Genomic DNA, 19,758 nt, shown 5'->3' on the forward strand with positions numbered 1-19,758 from the left:
CACCACGCTCCGGCCCAGCTCCTTCCGGTACAACTTGCCGAGCAGTACCAGCACCACAGACCCGAGCAACCGTTTCCCGGTCTCGAAGACGTCGTGGAGGCCATTCCTCCACATCGACGCCATCTTCCAGTACCGGGTCGGCCTCCAGCACTTCGGCAACCGGTTCTCCGTCGGTGTCAAGTTCCGAGACGTCTACTATGCCAGGCCACTCCTCTCCAACTTCTGGCTCCGGCTCTTCTACGCCTCGGCAATCGCCTTCGGGTCCCGGAACGCCACCGTCCGTGCCACCAGATCCTGGTCCCCAGTCCACGACTGGCGAGGTCTCATCCACGCCCGGCTCGTCTTCTCGTCGCCGTACCGGTCCCGGCACCACGTCGTCGGCTTCAAGGGCTTCCTCACGGATGTCCACGGAGCTTGCCGACGTCTCCGGTACCGACGACTCCGACGACGCATCGGCCAACGAGCCGGTGGACGAACAGAGTGTCCCAGCTGCCGGCATCGTCGTCGACCGCCGCCCTCTGTCGACCAATTCCCGCTCCTCCTCATCCCCTTCCCTTTCCGAGCGGTTGGAAGACACTGGCGTGGATGAAGTCGACGACGGTGCACACGACACTCCTGTCGAAGCACCGACGATGGAGATGCCAACGGACCGCACCATGCTGCTTGCGGAGCAGGTCCGCGTCTTGCGAGCCACGCTCCGTTCAGCCCCAACGCCAGAATCATGGGCGACGTGTGAGCAGGCATGGTCTCAGGCTGTTGCTCTGGCTGCGGAAGCTGTCCGCCTCCCTCCGGCAACACCGGGACGCCCTGCTCGAGACGTCAACCCCGACAACGCGACAGAGATCCAGCGTCTCTACCGCAGGAACCGCCGACGTGCCGTGCGCCTGATCATGGAGGGTCCCACACGGTCCTGTACCATACCTATACGAGACATCCAGGACCATTGGGCCTCCACTTGGTCACCTCGCACGGCAGACACGTCAGCGTTGTTTCAACGACCAGCGGCTCCTGTTCCGGTCAACACGGCGTCGTTCTCGGCGGACGAAGTTCTCCTCCGGCTTCGGAAGTCGGAGAACACGGCTCCCGGACCCGACAGACTGACGTACCAACACTGGAGGTCCGTCGACCCGGAGGCCCGCTTCCTGTCCTCCCTGTTCAACGCCTGTGTTCACCACCGTCGCACCCCGGACTCATGGCGAACGTCACGCACGGTTCTCATCTACAAGAAAGGTGATCCCTCTGTTCCGGGCAACTGGCGCCCCATCGCACTCGGCTGTACTGCCTCCAAGCTGTACGCCAAGTGTCTTGCGTCGCGCCTGCAAGCCTGGATCATGGATCACCAGGTCTTGTCAAGGTGCCAAAAAGGTTTCCTCCCTTATGACGGCGTTTTCGAGCTGAATTATATCTTTCAGCACCGCATGGACGCAGCCAGAGCTGGTGGCACGGAGTTTTGCGCAGCCCTCCTGGACTTCGCAAACGCCTACGGGTCCGTGCCTCACCAAGCCCTCCTGGATGCCCTCCGTGGTTCCGGTGCTGGGGAGACGTTCACCGCCCTCATCGAGGACCTCTACCGTGACAACCAAACTGTCATCGTTGCTGCAGAGGGCACGACAGATCCGGTCGTTATCCACTCGGGTCTACGCCAGGGCTGCCCGCTCAGCGGGTTGCTCTTCAACCTGGTCATAGACCCCGTAGTTCGAGGCGTCCAAGGCACGGGCGACGACCACAACATCCTCGCCTATGCCGACGACCTGACGCCCCTGGCCGACTGTCCTGCTCTTCTCCAACAACGCATCGACACGGTCGAGGCGCTATCAACACCGCTCGGGCTATCTCTCAACCCGGGCAAGTGTACGACCTTGCACCTCAGCGGCGTCACCCCCGTCGGAATGCGGCCAACCGTGTTCCGGGTCTCCGGCGTCCCGGTAACGGCCTTGAGCGACTCCGAGCCGCTCCGCTACCTCGGACGCCCGGTGGGTTTCCGCCTTCCACAGCGAGCGGGGACCAATGTCATTGAGGACGCCATTCGCAACGCCACGGCAATTTTTTCGTCCCTCCTAGCCCCCTGGCAGCGTATTGACGCCCTCAAGACATTTGTGTTCCCTGCTCTGAACTTTTCCATGAGGTGCGGCGCCCTGACTAAAACAGATTGGCACCGGTTGGACCTTGCCATCAGGCCCATGGTCAAGCGAACACTCTACCTACCGGTGAACGCCTCGACGAACTACGTCTACGGGAGCGCCTCCGGAGGAGCAGTAGCGATACCGGTGGCAGCGGAGTTATACGACATCTGTCGTATCGACTCCGCTTTCAAGCTCCTGACGACTTCAGATCAGTCGTTGCGGGATCTCGCCCTGTCCGACGCTTACGAGATCGCCTCCACCCGCCTCGGATGGGAGGCTACCCGTTTCGAGTTGGAGGCGTACCTCTCTGGCGACCGACAGGTCGTCCACTCAAGGCCGGCAACCCAGCTGCGCAGCGTGTGGACCGAGGCCCGTAAGGCGTCCCGAAGACTACAAGTCTCGTGGTCCCTGCGGCCCGACAACGTTACCATCACCTGCGGCGACGCGACGCTACCTTCAACACAGCGGAACCGGGTAATGCGAACGCTACGAGATGTGCTGGCCCACGTCAGGGACAACGCCCTCCATGACCAACCGAACCAGGGAAAGGTGATGGCCTGCGTCTCGGCGGATCGTGCGAGCTCCCATTTCATCTCCACGGGAGCGTTCACACACTTCGCCGACTGGCGGTTTATCCACCGGGCGCGCCTCAACCTGCTACCCCTGAATGGCGCCGTCATGTGGGGCCCTACTGACCGAGACCAGCGTTGCCGGGTCTGCGGCTACGCGAGGGAGACGCTACCGCACGTGCTTTGCCACTGCATGACGCACAGCGCCATGTCTCAGGCACGGCACAACGCGGTGGTCTCGCGCCTTCGCACGGCCGCTGCCCGCGACTACACCGTAGCGTACGAGAACCGGCCGGTCGGCGACACCGGACTGCGTCCTGACCTTGTCCTGGTTCGCGGGGAGGAGGCCCTGGTGATCGACGTGGCTTGCCCGTTCGAGAACACACCGGAGGCCTTTACCAACACGCGAAACGACAAGGTCGCACGCTACCAACCCGTCGCCGACTACCTGCGTCGCCGCTACCAGAGAGTAACGGTGGCCGCCGTCATCGTCGGGGCTCTCGGCGCTTGGGACCCGGCCAACGACCGCGTCCTCCAGCGCCTGTGCTCCCGCAGCTACCTGCGTCTCATGAAGAAACTCTGCGTGAGCGAGGTGGTGGCAGCGTCCCGCGCCATCTACCACGCGCACGTGGGACATGGACGCAGCTAGACGACCGATGACCAAGACAAGACCCACCGTCTACGTCGCCACATCGCCCACCACCTGCCAGGTGCCCTGACTAAGCCGCTGCTGTTCCGGCGGTTCCTGTGATGACCTACATCCTGGCGTCCCTGGTACCACCATCCGCGTCCACTTCCAACTGGCTATCCCGGTGCTATGTCCAGGAACAATACGATGTCGTCCGGCTTATTCCAGACATCCCATGCATTGTCTGTAACATAATAAAATTTACACTCTGTTCTTATCAGCTTAATATCTGATACGGATCCTATTTGGATCCAAGATATTAAACTTATTTTTGTGATGCGGCGGAGTGCTTGAAGCTTGCTTCACCTCCGCCACGGGTTGGCCCGGTATTGCACTACCTCCGGGATCGGCCCACTCACCCCCTGCGGGGTGAGTTCGACAATAAATTCAATGATAGAAGGAGTGTTCGGATTTACCCATGATACCGGGGTAAACGGCTTGGGTGCGTCGAGTGTCCGAGACGGTGGCGGCACGCCGCCCCGGCTGACGCGGTATTCGCGTGCAGGGAGTGCGCTAGCTGTGTTTACACTTACGATTGCTCTGGGAAAATAAATGTTTCCGTGTGTATTTCATATATGGAGGGTCTCTTTTATTTTGTTATGTTCACACGTACATACTCAAGTTTCTTATTTTTTTTAACGTTCCTACTCATATTAATAAAACTATTGAGGAAATTATCATTACTGTTTCGGAGGAAAGCTAGAAGTGTGTATACGATGTGTATGCATGTGCGATGTGTATGTATGTATGTGTGTAGAAGTGTGTATGTATGTGCCAAGCTATTTCCGCTTTTCGAATTCACCCGTTTCGCAACGAAAAATAAAAAAAGCCTCTAGAAAATGGGGTTTGGTTGGTGTTTCTGTTTACAGTTGCAGTGGCAAGCGAAGGCATTTTTATTTCACATCTTCACGCGGCGTCTGAACCTGAAGACGCGTGCTCTCGCCACGTCTACGCATCTACACTATTCCCCATCACAAATTAAAATCGCAAAGAACGCCACAGGACCCACTCCGCACACACCTGCTGTACGGTGGAGCGGCAAAGCCCCGATGTGCTTTTCCTATGTCCACTGACCTTTGGGGTTTGACGTCCCAAAACCACCATATGATTATGGGAAAATTTCGACCACCTGGGGTTCTTTCACGTGCACCCTAATCTGAGCACAGGGAAATGCAGCCGCCGCGGCCGGGATTCGATCCCACCACCTGCGGGTCAGCAGCCGAGTACCTTACGGCCATCAGACCACCACGGCGGGCATCGCCTTGTTGATCAAACACTTCATTTCTGAACACCATCTCATACCAGCTCATCCACCGTTGGCTCTCGTTAATTACAACGAACATCCTCGCACGCTCACCTCAATGGAATTGCCAGTTGCTGGAAGTTCCAAGAAAATTGCGCACTAGACGTTCGGACGCACCACGCACGTACCTGAAGCGACGTGGACCCCAGGACGCGTGAGATCACGCCCCGGGCGCGCTTTGCCTCCGTACCCACTCGTCACTCCTCACAGCTTCACTAAGCCGAGTATGTAGAAGTCGAAGAAGCAGAACAACAAACCAGCCAATCCCCCACAGTGGGTGTGAGCCACAAGTGAAGGTCAACAAAAACAAGCAACACCAGCGAGCGCAGTGACGAAGCTATCGTAATGGGGCGAAATAATCCACGAATATGGCTGCACGTTGACGCACGGTCGCATTTGTGCAACCACCCGTGTCTCCCGAAGACCGTCTGTCGCGCGTCTTCGACGAAAAGCGCAGGCGAGTACTTCTCCACTGATTTCCGCGACCACTTCACGACCGCCTTCGGCCGCCTCATGTCCGTCCGGCACGATCGACGGAGCGCCGCACCAGCGCCTCGTACACGCCACCAAAGCACTCCTACCCCTCGGAATCAGCAAAACTCGGACGTTTTCGACCACGACAGACAGAACCTGCCGGCCCGTTGAACGCTTGAACGACATCGCAGCGTCAAGTCGCACACTCACGTTCCGTCACCCTCTGCCACATGATCCTTCATTCACCGGCTTCACAACCCACGCGGTAGACGTTTCGCACGCATTCCCGGGTCTGCCTTTCACGGCAGGACCTTCGTCGACCTCGGTGCGGTGTTCCGCCACGTCGGAACTTGCAAGGCATATGTTGAGCGTGCTGAAGCAGCCAAAGGCACCACCTTTTTGCCGATGATTGTGGGCGTCGTTGCAGAGGCGTTGCTTGGGCAGCCGGCGTAGAAGCCATGTTGGATGGGTGACGTATTCACATTTTGCACAGTCATTTTTTTTTTTTCCTTCCTTCCAGACTTTGGTGCTCGAGTTGGACATGTACACTATGCATCAGTTTTTAAAACAAATGCTGTAGCATCCCTCGCGACATGCCTGATAATGTTCGCCAGCAAGCATTTGGTGTGACGTCATGGGCGCATAGAGAGTACGCATGCAAGCAAGCACGCGTGGCTTCGACCTCTGGGAAAAAGAAGGTTTCAGTTTTAACATGTTTGTAAGCGAAACTAGAAACTTCAAGCGGACTGGGGATAAAAGCAATGCCGTGAAGCCAGCGCTGCCGCTGTCGGTGCACAATGCTGGTTGTGCATGGGTGGACGTCGGAATTGCTTTGCTACTGTTTGCCCGGCTTTTGGCCAGAACTAAGTACGAGGTGTGAAAGAATGGATTTTAATTACGTGCTAATGAATTGCATCGCTTCTCGGCCTTTTGGCTAAGATCAAAGTGTCGAGTTAGCTGTCTCTACGAGTCCTCGCGCGAGTCCCGGGGTCACGTCACGTCGGCGTCGGCCCCCGGGCCCTCTCGGAGTCGAGTTCCAAAGCCAGTGCAAGCCCTTCGCCGCCGCCGCCTCGTGCACGCGGCTGCCACCCTTGGGTTTCGGGCCTTCCCGCCCGGAGACCCTCTACATGCCAGGTCAAGCCAGGCCCCCGGTCCGCCCCTGCTGCCCCGGAGCTCCTAGCTGCGACCCCTGCCACCACCAGACCTTAAGCGGCCCCCGCCTCGGCTGAGCCGCCGCATACCAGTGTGCAGCTCGTCTGCACGTCACGAGTCGTCCCAGAGCCTCGCCCCCCCCCGGCAGCTTGCGGGATCCGCCTACCAGCATGGCCATGCCATTTGAGCTCCCGGTAAGGGAGAATTGTTTTATGTTCTCGGCGCCCGAGGGCGACGTTTCTGTTGACGATTTGATTGACGCGGTCGAAAGAACCGCCGGTGACGACAGTGTGTTTGTGCTCCAGCACATGGGGGGAGCAAAATTCCTAGTGTGCACGCGGAACGCCAGTCAGGCGACGAGGCTAATGGTGGCAGAGGGGTTCGAAGTTAACAGCGTGAAGGTGCCGGTAGAGGCAGTCGGGCCGCCGGTGACGTACGTGAACGTCTACCGTTATCCGGCTTTCCTGCCCGACGAGGTCCTCAGTAACGCTTTAGCCCAGTTTGGCAAGGTTAAGAGCATCTCCTTTGCCACCTTACCCTCTCGCCAGACTAAGTTGAACGGGGTCAGGTTAGTTAAGATAGAAATGAGCCGCCCCGTTCCTAACTTTTTGACAATCGCTGGGCACAGAGTAATGTGCGAATACCGGGGGATGCGGCGCGTGTGCGCGCGCTGTGGCGAGTCTGGGCATATGGCAACCGCGTGTACCACCGCCTATTGTAAACGATGTAGCTCTTTCGGCCACGAGACGGAGGGTTGTAGTGCAGAATGTAAGCGCTGCGGTGGTCAGCACGGTACCGCGGAGTGCTTCCGCAGGCGCTCTTACGCGTCGGCAGCCCGCGGTTTCCCTTCCTTGCCTGACCGCGCTACAGCCCCTTCCCAGTTACGCAGCCCCGCTTCACCAAGGGCAGTTGGCTCCTCCTCGCGCCTGCAGGTGCTCTCGCCCAAGTCGTCATCCCCCACGACTACGAACGGCCCCCTTTCTGAGGAGCGCGATACGAGCTCTGACCAGGTCACAGACAGCGGCGGAACTACCACCTTGACCGCAACGGTGGAGGAGACGCGGATGAAGGCTTCTACCGCGCCCGCCTCATCCTCCGACACGGAATCGAGCGATTTTGAAACCGTGTCGACTCCATCGTCACCCCTCGCGTCACCCGCACACCCGCTGGGCGAGGTTGTTTGCCAAAGTTTGCCTGTTGCACCGGAAGCGTCGCCCGATGCCCCTGTGCTGGATGCGGCAAGTTCCCCCGACCCGAAAGCACCCGCGAACGCGCTGGCCCCAGTGACCCCCGAGGACCTGAAACCCCAAGCCCAAGACCCCGCCCGGGACGAGGTACCCATAGTAAGCCGCGGGTTTTACATGCTTCCCGGCGATCGAGACGGCGACAGGACCACCCTTCTCCCTCCCTCCGTTCCCTCAGCGCTACGCCCAAATACGACGGCGGACCAATCGGCACCCGGCCGCGAGCAGCGAACCCGCTCGCGCTCCCGAAGGCGGAAAGACGACGTTGAGACCGCCCGCCACAGGACTCCTAGCAAGGAGCCAAGGCAGCGCCGACCCGGGCCTGAAGGGCGGAGCAGCGACAGCGATGCTCCCCCGCACGCAAAAGCGAAGAAGCTCGACACAAACAGCGCCGGCAAAGGGGAGCCCCCCCCCAAACCTGCTGGCCCCCAACATTGAGTATGCGCCCGATCTCTGCCCTCGCCGGCTGCGTAGCTTCCCTCTCCTCACCCGCTCTCTCGCAGCCTCCTCCTTTCTTTCGGCGCCGTATGTTTCCCCCTCTCCGTAGCGCCGGCGCGCGCTGCTTCCTCCTTTCCCCCTCCGCACTCCGTCTGTCGTTACGTCACGCTAGCCGATGACGCCACTGCGATTTGCAACTTGGAACGTTCGCGGGTTTCGCAACCGAGTCAAGCAAAGCGCTGTGGTGTCGTTCGCCAAGAACCAGGGCATCGACCTTCTGTTCGTGCAGGAAGCCAACTTTAGGACCCCTCTCGACGTGACCCTTTTCCGTCGTAACTGTCAGGTCGAAGGGTTTTTTTCCCTGACGAATGCCAAGGCGTGTGGCGTCGGCGTGATTTTCGTCTCGGGCCGTTACCGGGAAAAGGCGCATTGCGTGTTCGGAGCAGACGGACGAACCCTCCTACTCGACTTATTTATCGACGGGAGGAAGTTTCGATTCACTAACGTCTACGCACCCGTCACGCGTTCGGACACCAATCGGTTCTTCCGGGACCTGCACGCTTACCTTCTCGAGCCCCTTCCCCACGTGGTCCTCGGCGACTTTAACTGCGTCGTCGACACCACGAGGGATGTAAGAGGCCCGGGGCGCGGTGGCTCATCCTACCACGCCAAGGAGCTCACCAAGATTCTACGACACCTCATGCTCACGGACGCCTGGGTCCACCACCACGGTGATGACTTTGTACCAACCCGCACGTCAAGACACACAGAGAGCCGGCTAGACCGCATTTATGTCCCAGACATGCTGCTTCCCCTTGTCATCTCGTGCGAGGTCCTCGCTCTGCCGAACACCCTGGTGAAGTCATCGGACCACGCCCCAGTGGTAGTAACCGTGAAAGCGAAGCCGGGTGCCCGGCGGCGCGACGCAGCCTGGCGCCTCGACCCCGTGATCTTGCAAGACGATGAGTGCGTCGCGCGCATTAGGTCTCGGCTGGAAAGTTCGCTCCTGGCTTCCCCCTGCGCATCCCCGGCCGATTGGGACGACCTGAAGGCGACGTGGCGGGAACTCCTGCAGCAGGAGGGTAGCGCACGGAAGAAGCGTTTAACAGCAAGACTGAATGAGATCCTACGCAGAATCCGGATTATCCAAAGTGCTGACGCTCTCACGACTTGCACTCGCGACTACTTGGACTCACTCATGGTCCAACACGACAGGCTGCTCAGTGCGACCGCCAAGGGAACCCGAGCGGCGCGAGCCGTCCCGGGCGATCCGTCGGACGCGGACTTGCGCGAGGTCAGTGGGAACGGGTCGCTGCGCATCTCGGAAGTGTTGCGCCCCGACGGCACACTTACTTCAGACCCGGTAGAGATCGAGGCCACATTTCGCGACCACTTCAAGGTGGCCTTTAGCGAACCCGACCCGAGCGAAGTGCAGCCCGACCCCGCCCTCGACAAGGCCTTATTCAAGAACCTCCGACGCCTCGAAGTCGACGAATGCGAGACCCTATGCGCTCCCGCTTCACTCGACGAACTCCGCCAGGCAATCAGGTCAATGTCGCCCAACTCGGCGCCAGGCATCGATGGCCTGACAGCGGGGTTCTACATGACCTTTTTTGACGTCCTTGGCGCCCCCCTTCTGCATATCGTCAACCTGGTACTGGGGGAGCGTGCAAAGCCGGCCTCCTTCGGTGCGGGACGGATCGTCCTGATCCTTAAAGACGGTGCGCCCCCGAACGACCCGTCATCTTGGCGCCCGATCACCCTACTTAATGTAGATTATAAGATCGTGGCGGCCATAGTAAACAACAGAACGAAGGTTTTCCTGCCGGACTTGATCGCTCCGCACCAGTCCTGCGCTGTCCCTGGCCGCTCTATGTACACCAACCTAACGTTGACCAGGGATGTGTTCGAGTATGCCTCCTACAAGCGAGTCGCTGGGGCCTTCCTCTCCCTGGACCAGGCTAAGGCCTTTGACAGGGTGAGGCACTCCTACCTGCTTGGAACGCTGGCCGAGTTTGGTTTCCCGGAAGAGTTCGTCGCGGTCATCGCGCTCCTTTACCAGGACCTGCAGTGCTGCGTAGCTGTGAACGGTGCCACGACCGACTCTTTCCCGTACACAAGAGGTATCAGGCAGGGGTGCCCGTTAGGCCCGACCCTTTTCGTCCTTTCCATCGAGCCACTCATAACATCTGTGGCCAGCGACGAACGCATCAGGGGCCTGCCACTAACGGGCCTGGAGGAGTTGAAGATCCTGGCCTTCGCGGACGACCTCTCACTCTTTCTAAGAGATGCACGCAGTCTCGTTCGCTTCCGCCAGGTATTCAGCACCTATGCCGCCGCATCGGGAGCAAGGCTAAACGAAGCCAAGAGTAAGGCCTTGCTCTTTGGCCCTTTTCCGGCTGAGGCTATTGGGACGATCGAGGCTGTCTCTGCTGTGAAAGTCCTGGGAGTGCTATTCACCTGCGAGGGTGTGGCGGCATCCACCTGGCGTAGAGTGATAGACAGGGCCCACCTACTTATTGAACGCGCCAAGCTCTCCGACCTTACCCTGCGTGACAAAGCCGTAGCGGTGAAGACCAGCATCTGCGCCCTCGCCTCCCACGTTAGCCGAGTGACCACCATGCCCACCAGAATTGCGAACCACCTCAACCAGCTCATAACAGCTTTTATGTGGGATGGCAACCCCCCGCCAGTCAAGCGCCACCTTCTGCAGCTCGCACCGAGCGAGGGAGGACTTGGCCTCCCCCATGTCCAGACCACGAGCAAGATCCTCGCCTTGAAGACCGCCCGTGCGCTAGCGCAGAAGAGCGACTATGCGGGCAGGGGTTTACTCCTCTACTGGAGCAGCGCGGGCAACGACTGGCTTGAAGCGGGTGGCCACTCCGGACCCTTTGCCGAGTCGCCCTCCCCCTTTTATAGGGTGGCGGCAGCGACTATGCGTATGCTCGCAAAGGAGGTCCCTGGATGCGAGATCGAGTCCGACCCGCCAGCCAGACTGGTCGAGACACTCACGGCCCACCAGCTCGACGAAGACGACAAGCGACGTGCCAGGCGAGCGATGCGAGAAATCGCCACGTTCAGTCGAGACACCCCCCGCGAGGTCCAAGACTTCCTTTGGAAACGGGCGTGGAACGTCCTCCCCACGAGGCAAAGGTTACACCATTTCGGTATCGTTCCCGACGCCCGCTGCCCGAACTGCCGAGAGACAGAAACACAAGACCACGCGCTCCTAAACTGCCCTGCTGCGAGACCCGTATGGCGCATGATTGCGCAGTGCTTCGGCATCCGCCCTCCGCCAAACCACAGACGCAACAAGGGCACCTTCGCGCGAGTGGTCTTCGCCCTCACTCTCTTTGTGATATGGCAGCGCCGTTCGCTAGCAGAAGCGAGGAGGAAGCCCGTTAGAGCCGCGTACCCCACAGTGAGCCGAATCAAGCGATTGGTGTGGGCGCACCTCTCGGAGGAGTTGGAGGCTAGTGGCGAGGAATCCTTCCTCCGGCGCTGGCACACCAGATTTTTCTTCCTGCGCAATGGTAAATTAGTGTCCCCCCTAATCCCCTATTAACTACCCCCCCAACTCTGTAACCAAGCGGGGCCACCCCCCCCCCCCTTATAGCACAAGCACAGACATGTAGCCCTTCCCTCGGTCGTAGTTACACTGATATTAAGGCGTGCTCCATGCACGAGGTTTCTTCTGGCCCCCCCCTGTTAACCGCCCCCCCCCCCGTAGTGTTTATGTTTGTTTGCGGGAGTGCCGCTTATCTTTGTATAAAGTTTCCTTTCGGCATGTAAATACGTAATAGATCATGTGCTTTCATTTCACTGTATCCATTGTTTATGTAAATAGGTTTTTGTATATTATATGATTTACTGTACAATACAGCTGTGTTCTTCTTGTGCCCAAATTGGGTCAAGTGCTGTTTTGAGTGTCATTACAGCCGAATTCCTGGCTGAGTATTTGTAAATATTTCTGTTCTGTTGCCGAATGTGTTGAGAGTCTAAATAAACTTCTCTTTGTAGTATCTGTTCTTATCAGCTTAATATCTGATACGGATCCTATTTGGATCCAAGATATTAAACTTATTTTTGTGATGCGGCGGAGTGCTTGAAGCTTGCTTCACCTCCGCCACGGGTTGGCCCGGTATTGCACTACCTCCGGGATCGGCCCACTCACCCCCTGCGGGGTGAGTTCGACAATAAATTCAATGATAGAAGGAGTGTTCGGATTTACCCATGATACCGGGGTAAACGGCTTGGGTGCGTCGAGTGTCCGAGACGGTGGCGGCACGCCGCCCCGGCTGACGCGGTATTCGCGTGCAGGGAGTGCGCTAGCTGTGTTTACACTTACGATTGCTCTGGGAAAATAAATGTTTCCGTGTGTATTTCATATATGGAGGGTCTCTTTTATTTTGTTATGTTCACACGTACATACTCAAGTTTCTTATTTTTTTTAACGTTCCTACTCATATTAATAAAACTATTGAGGAAATTATCATTACTGTTTCGGAGGAAAGCTAGAAGTGTGTATACGATGTGTATGCATGTGCGATGTGTATGTATGTATGTGTGTAGAAGTGTGTATGTATGTGCCAAGCTATTTCCGCTTTTCGAATTCACCCGTTTCGCAACGAAAAATAAAAAAAGCCTCTAGAAAATGGGGTTTGGTTGGTGTTTCTGTTTACAGTTGCAGTGGCAAGCGAAGGCATTTTTATTTCACATCTTCACGCGGCGTCTGAACCTGAAGACGCGTGCTCTCGCCACGTCTACGCATCTACACTATTCCCCATCACAAATTAAAATCGCAAAGAACGCCACAGGACCCACTCCGCACACACCTGCTGTACGGTGGAGCGGCAAAGCCCCGATGTGCTTTTCCTATGTCCACTGACCTTTGGGGTTTGACGTCCCAAAACCACCATATGATTATGGGAAAATTTCGACCACCTGGGGTTCTTTCACGTGCACCCTAATCTGAGCACAGGGAAATGCAGCCGCCGCGGCCGGGATTCGATCCCACCACCTGCGGGTCAGCAGCCGAGTACCTTACGGCCATCAGACCACCACGGCGGGCATCGCCTTGTTGATCAAACACTTCATTTCTGAACACCATCTCATACCAGCTCATCCACCGTTGGCTCTCGTTAATTACAACGAACATCCTCGCACGCTCACCTCAATGGAATTGCCAGTTGCTGGAAGTTCCAAGAAAATTGCGCACTAGACGTTCGGACGCACCACGCACGTACCTGAAGCGACGTGGACCCCAGGACGCGTGAGATCACGCCCCGGGCGCGCTTTGCCTCCGTACCCACTCGTCACTCCTCACAGCTTCACTAAGCCGAGTATGTAGAAGTCGAAGAAGCAGAACAACAAACCAGCCAATCCCCCACAGTGGGTGTGAGCCACAAGTGAAGGTCAACAAAAACAAGCAACACCAGCGAGCGCAGTGACGAAGCTATCGTAATGGGGCGAAATAATCCACGAATATGGCTGCACGTTGACGCACGGTCGCATTTGTGCAACCACCCGTGTCTCCCGAAGACCGTCTGTCGCGCGTCTTCGACGAAAAGCGCAGGCGAGTACTTCTCCACTGATTTCCGCGACCACTTCACGACCGCCTTCGGCCGCCTCATGTCCGTCCGGCACGATCGACGGAGCGCCGCACCAGCGCCTCGTACACGCCACCATAGCACTCCTACCCCTCGGAATCAGCAAAACTCGGACGTTTTCGACCACGACAGACAGAACCTGCCGGCCCGTTGAACGCTTGAACGACATCGCAGCGTCAAGTCGCACACTCACGTTCCGTCACCCTCTGCCACATGATCCTTCATTCACCGGCTTCACAACCCACGCGGTAGACGTTTCGCACGCATTCCCGGGTCTGCCTTTCACGGCAGGACCTTCGTCGACCTCGGTGCGGTGTTCCGCCACGTCGGAACTTGCAAGGCACATGTTGAGCGTGCTGAAGCAGCCAAAGGCACCACCTTTTTGCCGATGATTGTGGGCGTCGTTGCAGAGGCGTTGCTTGGGCAGCCGGCGTAGAAGCCATGTTGGATGGGTGACGTATTCACATTTTGCACAGTCATTTTTTTTTTTTTTTCCTTCCTTCCAGACTTTGGTGCTCGAGTTGGACATGTACACTATGCATCAGTTTTTAAAACAAATGCTGTAGCATCCCTCGCGACATGCCTGATAATGTTCGCCAGCAAGCATTTGGTGTGACGTCATGGGCGCATAGAGAGTACGCATGCAAGCAAGCACGCGTGGCTTCGACCTCTGGGAAAAAGAAGGTTTCAGTTTTAACATGTTTGTAAGCGAAACTAGAAACTTCAAGCGGACTGGGGATAAAAGCAATGCCGTGAAGCCAGCGCTGCCGCTGTCGGTGCACAATGCTGGTTGTGCATGGGTGGACGTCGGAATTGCTTTGCTACTGTTTGCCCGGCTTTTGGCCAGAACTAAGTACGAGGTGTGAAAGAATGGATTTTAATTACGTGCTAATGAATTGCATCGCTTCTCGGCCTTTTGGCTAAGATCAAAGTGTAGTCGCATTTAACAAGGCTCGCCCGGACGACATGACAGAGATCTGCCTCGCCCGATTCACCAGCGACGAGGTGGCGGCCCGTCTTCGCAGATGCGAAAACACGGCCCCCGGCAGTGACAGGATCACCTACCGTCATTGGAAAGAACATGATCCTGATGGTCTCTTTCTATCCGCAGCATTCAACGTGTGCCTCCATTTCAAGCAAGTGCCCGACGCCTGGAAGGAAACGAGGACCATCCTAATCCACAAGAAGGGTGATCCGAGTGAGGTCACGAATTGGAGACCCATTGCCCTTGGGAACACCATCTCCAAGCTGTATGCGGGTTGCCTAGCTTCCCGCATGCAGCAGTGGGTGTGTGACCATGACGTGCTCTCGAGGTGTCAAAAGGGGTTCCTGCCGCACGACGGCGTGTTTGAACACAACTTCGTGCTGCAGGAGCGCCTGGACGCCGCGCGGGCCGGCGGTGGTGACCTTTGCGTGGCCTTTTGCCTGCCGTGCGAAGCAGGCCAGGCAAAACGTCGCCGCAGGTGCTCCGCCCCGACAGCCGCCCACCAGCGCCACCGGTTCCACCAGTCCCCACCAGCAGGCCTCGCCCGGACGTGCCGCCACTCCGGGGACACCCCCAGTGGTGGCCCCCTCTCCCTCGCAGAGTGGCGCCGGCTCTTCACCAGGCGAGACGGACCAGCAGCAGCGGGCCACCGCTTCACCCACCCAAAGCGCCGCCGCAGGACCCTCTCCACAGGAGGTCCTGCCTACCCCCCTGCCAGGCGGCGTCGAGGATGCGGCGGGCAGCCCAGCTGACCACCAGGCAGCACGACCGAGTTCCCCCTCGGACGAGTACTGCAGTCCTGCAGAGGGGGAGCTTCCAGAGCAGACTGCGGGGCGAGCCATCGGGAGTCCACCACCACCTTCTCCCGAGGCGATGACACCCCGCCGAGTCAACCGACACAGCGGCAGCACATATGGCACCCAGGAGGAGATGGCCGACACCGCCGGACCAGAGAGTGCCTGGGTCCTAGCTGAAATGACGGCGGAGCTGCGGGCACTAAGCCGGTTGCCCGTATCTGAGGAGGAGTGGGCGCGGTTCGAAACCATCCTGGACCGCGCAGAGGCAGCCATTACTGACCACCTGAGGCTGCCCAATCGGGACTCGCGCCAAACACCACCTCGGCGCGAGATCAATCCCGATAACCCCTCCCAGATACAGGCTCTTTACAGGAGGAACCGGCGCCGGGCCGTCCGGCTGATTGCTGAGGGCCCTTCGCAGCTCTGCCCCATTGACCCAGGCACGCTTCAGAGCTACTACACCCGCCTCTGGTCTCCGGCAGCAGTGGACACAACAATTCTCAGGACGCGAGCCCCCACCAATGAGGAACTGGACCTCTGCCCCTTCTTGGACGACGAGGTCGCAGCCAAGCTCCGAAGGTGCGAGAGTACAGCTCCGGGAGAGGACCGCCTCACTTACCACCACTGGAGGCAGGTGGACCCTGAAGGGCGGTACCTTGCGGCGGTATTCAACGTCTGCCTCAAATACCGCCGCACACCCCGGAGCTGGAAGTCGACGAGGACGATCCTCATTCACAAGAAGGGTGACCGCGAGGACCCCACAAACTGGCGACCCATTGCCCTTGGTCGAACGATCGCCAAACTGTATGCCGGGTGTCTCACCACGCGGCTGCAGCGGTGGTTGGGCGACCATGCGGTACTGTCCAGGTGTCAGAAGGGCTTCCTGCCGCACGATGGGGTGTTCGAACACAACTTCGTGCTGCAGGGACGCCTGGACGACGCCAGGACGGGAGGTGGGGAGCTGTGCGTGGGGTTCCTCGACTACGCCAACGCCTTCGGCTCGGTCGCCCATGAGGCCCTCGTCGACGCTGTCCGCGGCGCCGGCGCAGGGGAGCCCTTCGCGGAGATCGTGGAGGAACTCTACCGCGCCAACACCACCTGCGTCGTGGCAGCTGACGGCACCACGGAGCCCATCGCCATCGGAGCGGGCCTACGCCAAGGCTGTCCCCTGAGCGGCCTGCTGTTCAACCTGGTGGTGGACCCCATCATTAGAGCGGTGCAGGGAGGCGATAGGCAACACAACATCCTTGCCTACGCCGATGATCTGACGCTGCTCGCCGGGGATCTCGCCACCTTGCAGCGCCGCCTCAACGTGGTGACGGCCCTTTCGGACCCGCTCGGGCTGCGACTGAAGCCTGCCAAGTGCCGCACCCTCCACCTGTCCGGGCGCTACCCGGTGGGCACACGGCCCACCACTTTCACCGTGGGGAGCGTCCCGGTCCCGGCACTGGCGGACTTCGAGGGGCACCGGTTCCTGGGGCGTCCTGTGGGGTTTCGGGTGCTACCGGACCAGACAACGGTCGACGAGGCCATCCATCTCGGCAGACGGCTGCTCTCCTCCATGCTCACTCCATGGCAGAGGCTGGATTCTATTAAAACATTTCTATATCCAGCCCTCAACTTCGCCATGCGGGTGGGCCTTGCCAGCAAAGGAGAGTGGCATCGCTTGGACGAGGAGCTTCGCCCGCTGATCAAGAAGACCCTGTACGTGCCGGCCAGAGCGTCAAACGAGTATGTGTACGGGAGCGCACATGCCGGCACTGCAGGGATCCCTCTTGCGGCGGAGCTCAGCGACATCTGCCGAGTGGACGGGGCCTTCAAGCTCCTGTCGTCGACTGATCTGGAGGTCCGGGAGCGAGCGAGGGAGGAGCTCAACCGGGTGGTGTCGAGGCGGCTGAGGCGACCGGCGGACACGGACGACACCGAGGCCTACCTCTCAGGCGAAACGGAGGGCGACTTCCGGCAGACTGCGACCCAGCTGCAGTCTGTCTGGACGGAGGCACGCAAAGCCTCCCGTCGCCTGTCCGTCGCCTGGGAGCTACTGGACCAGGGCGCCCGCATCACCTGCGGAGAGGCCACGGTGTCAGCGCGGAACCGAAACAAGCTCATCAAGATCCTTCGGGCCATCCTCAACCAGGACCGGGACCGTTCTCTCCAGGAGAAGCCGTCCCAGGGCAAGGCGATGGCATGTGTAGCGGCGGACCCCGCCAGTTTCCACTTCATGAGGTCCGGCCGCTACACTCGCTTCAAGGAGTGGCGCTTCATTCATCGAGCCCGGCTGAATCTCCTCCCCCTGAACGGCACAAGAACGTGGGTGCCCGCAGCTGACAAGAGGTGCCGACGCTGCGGGTACGGGGAGGAGACCCTGCCGCACGTCCTCTGCCACTGCATGCGGCAGAGCCGGGCCATGACAGAGCGCCACAACGCCATCGTTGCGCGCCTCAAGAAGGCGGCCCTGGGGCGGTTCACCGTCATCGGGGAGAACCAGCAGGTCGGCGTCCCCGGCTTGCGACCCGACCTCGTCCTGGCCCGTGGTGAGGAAGCCCTAATCCTGGACGTCTGCTGTCCCTTCGACAACCGTATGCAGGCGTTCCAGGAGGCTCGGAGGGTCAAGGAGGAGAAGTACGCCCCTCTACAGCGTCATCTCCTCCAGCGGTTCCAGCGCGTCTCCGTCGACGCCATCGTCGTAGGCTGCCTCGGCTCGTGGGATCCGGCCAACGATCGTGTCTGCCGCAGGTTCTGCTCCAGGAGCTACCTGCGCACCATGAAAAGACTTTGCGTTTCAGACACGATCGCTGCCTCTACGGACATTTATCGTGGCCATATAGGCGTTTTGTAAATAGTTTTTTATTCGAGAAGCGATACCGCGTTTTTTATTGTTATACGCTTTTATTCATACTAACACCACTAACTCTTTTTTAGCCTTTTTGTTACCTGATTTTATTATATACACCTTTTATTACCGTTTCTTGTTCTGTTATATAACCATGTATGATGTTTGTGTACTAAGCATAATAAAAAATTCTGTTCTTATCAGCTTAATATCTGATACGGATCCTATTTGGATCCAAGATATTAAACTTATTTTTGTGATGCGGCGGAGTGCTTGAAGCTTGCTTCACCTCCGCCACGGGTTGGCCCGGTATTGCACTACCTCCGGGATCGGCCCACTCACCCCCTGCGGGGTGAGTTCGACAATAAATTCAATGATAGAAGGAGTGTTCGGATTTACCCATGATACCGGGGTAAACGGCTTGGGTGCGTCGAGTGTCCGAGACGGTGGCGGCACGCCGCCCCGGCTGACGCGGTATTCGCGTGCAGGGAGTGCGCTAGCTGTGTTTACACTTACGATTGCTCTGGGAAAATAAATGTTTCCGTGTGTATTTCATATATGGAGGGTCTCTTTTATTTTGTTATGTTCACACGTACATACTCAAGTTTCTTATTTTTTTTAACGTTCCTACTCATATTAATAAAACTATTGAGGAAATTATCATTACTGTTTCGGAGGAAAGCTAGAAGTGTGTATACGATGTGTATGCATGTGTGATGTGTATGTATGTATGTGTGTAGAAGTGTGTATGTATGTGCCAAGCTATTTCCGCTTTTCGAATTCACCCGTTTCGCAACGAAAAATAAAAAAAGCCTCTAGAAAATGGGGTTTGGTTGGTGTTTCTGTTTACAGTTGCAGTGGCAAGCGAAGGCATTTTTATTTCACATCTTCACGCGGCGTCTGAACCTGAAGACGCGTGCTCTCGCCACGTCTACGCATCTACACTATTCCCCATCACAAATTAAAATCGCAAAGAACGCCACAGGACCCACTCCGCACACACCTGCTGTACGGTGGAGCGGCAAAGCCCCGATGTGCTTTTCCTATGTCCACTGACCTTTGGGGTTTGACGTCCCAAAACCACCATATGATTATGGGAAAATTTCGACCACCTGGGGTTCTTTCACGTGCACCCTAATCTGAGCACAGGGAAATGCAGCCGCCGCGGCCGGGATTCGATCCCACCACCTGCGGGTCAGCAGCCGAGTACCTTACGGCCATCAGACCACCACGGCGGGCACCGCCTTGTTGATCAAACACTTCATTTCTGAACACCATCTCATACCAGCTCATCCACCGTTGGCTCTCGTTAATTACAACGAACATCCTCGCACGCTCACCTCAATGGAATTGCCAGTTGCTGGAAGTTCCAAGAAAATTGCGCACTAGACGTTCGGACGCACCACGCACGTACCTGAAGCGACGTGGACCCCAGGACGCGTGAGATCACGCCCCGGGCGCGCTTTGCCTCCGTACCCACTCGTCACTCCTCACAGCTTCACTAAGCCGAGTATGTAGAAGTCGAAGAAGCAGAACAACAAAC

The 19,758-nt window shown here is 58.0% G+C and overlaps 1 non-coding gene and 2 pseudogenes across 1 annotated transcript; all 3 read left to right on the forward strand.

The window, feature by feature from the left end:
- The first annotated feature begins 3,550 nt into the window (after window positions 1-3,550).
- Window positions 3,551-3,740, forward strand: LOC142766297 (U2 spliceosomal RNA). Its single transcript, XR_012884477.1, has one exon. It is a non-coding gene; the product is annotated as a U2 spliceosomal RNA (small nuclear RNA).
- An 8,217-nt stretch (window positions 3,741-11,957) lies between these two features.
- LOC142766213 (U2 spliceosomal RNA) lies at window positions 11,958-12,166 on the forward strand (annotated as a pseudogene).
- Window positions 12,167-18,376: 6,210 nt separating this feature from the next.
- Window positions 18,377-18,558, forward strand: LOC142766444 (U2 spliceosomal RNA; annotated as a pseudogene).
- Window positions 18,559-19,758: the final 1,200 nt, after the last annotated feature.

The sequence above is a fragment of the Rhipicephalus microplus genome, chromosome 6, assembly GCF_043290135.1.
Source record: "Rhipicephalus microplus isolate Deutch F79 chromosome 6, USDA_Rmic, whole genome shotgun sequence".
In the NCBI taxonomy this organism is placed as follows: domain Eukaryota; kingdom Metazoa; phylum Arthropoda; class Arachnida; order Ixodida; family Ixodidae; genus Rhipicephalus; species Rhipicephalus microplus.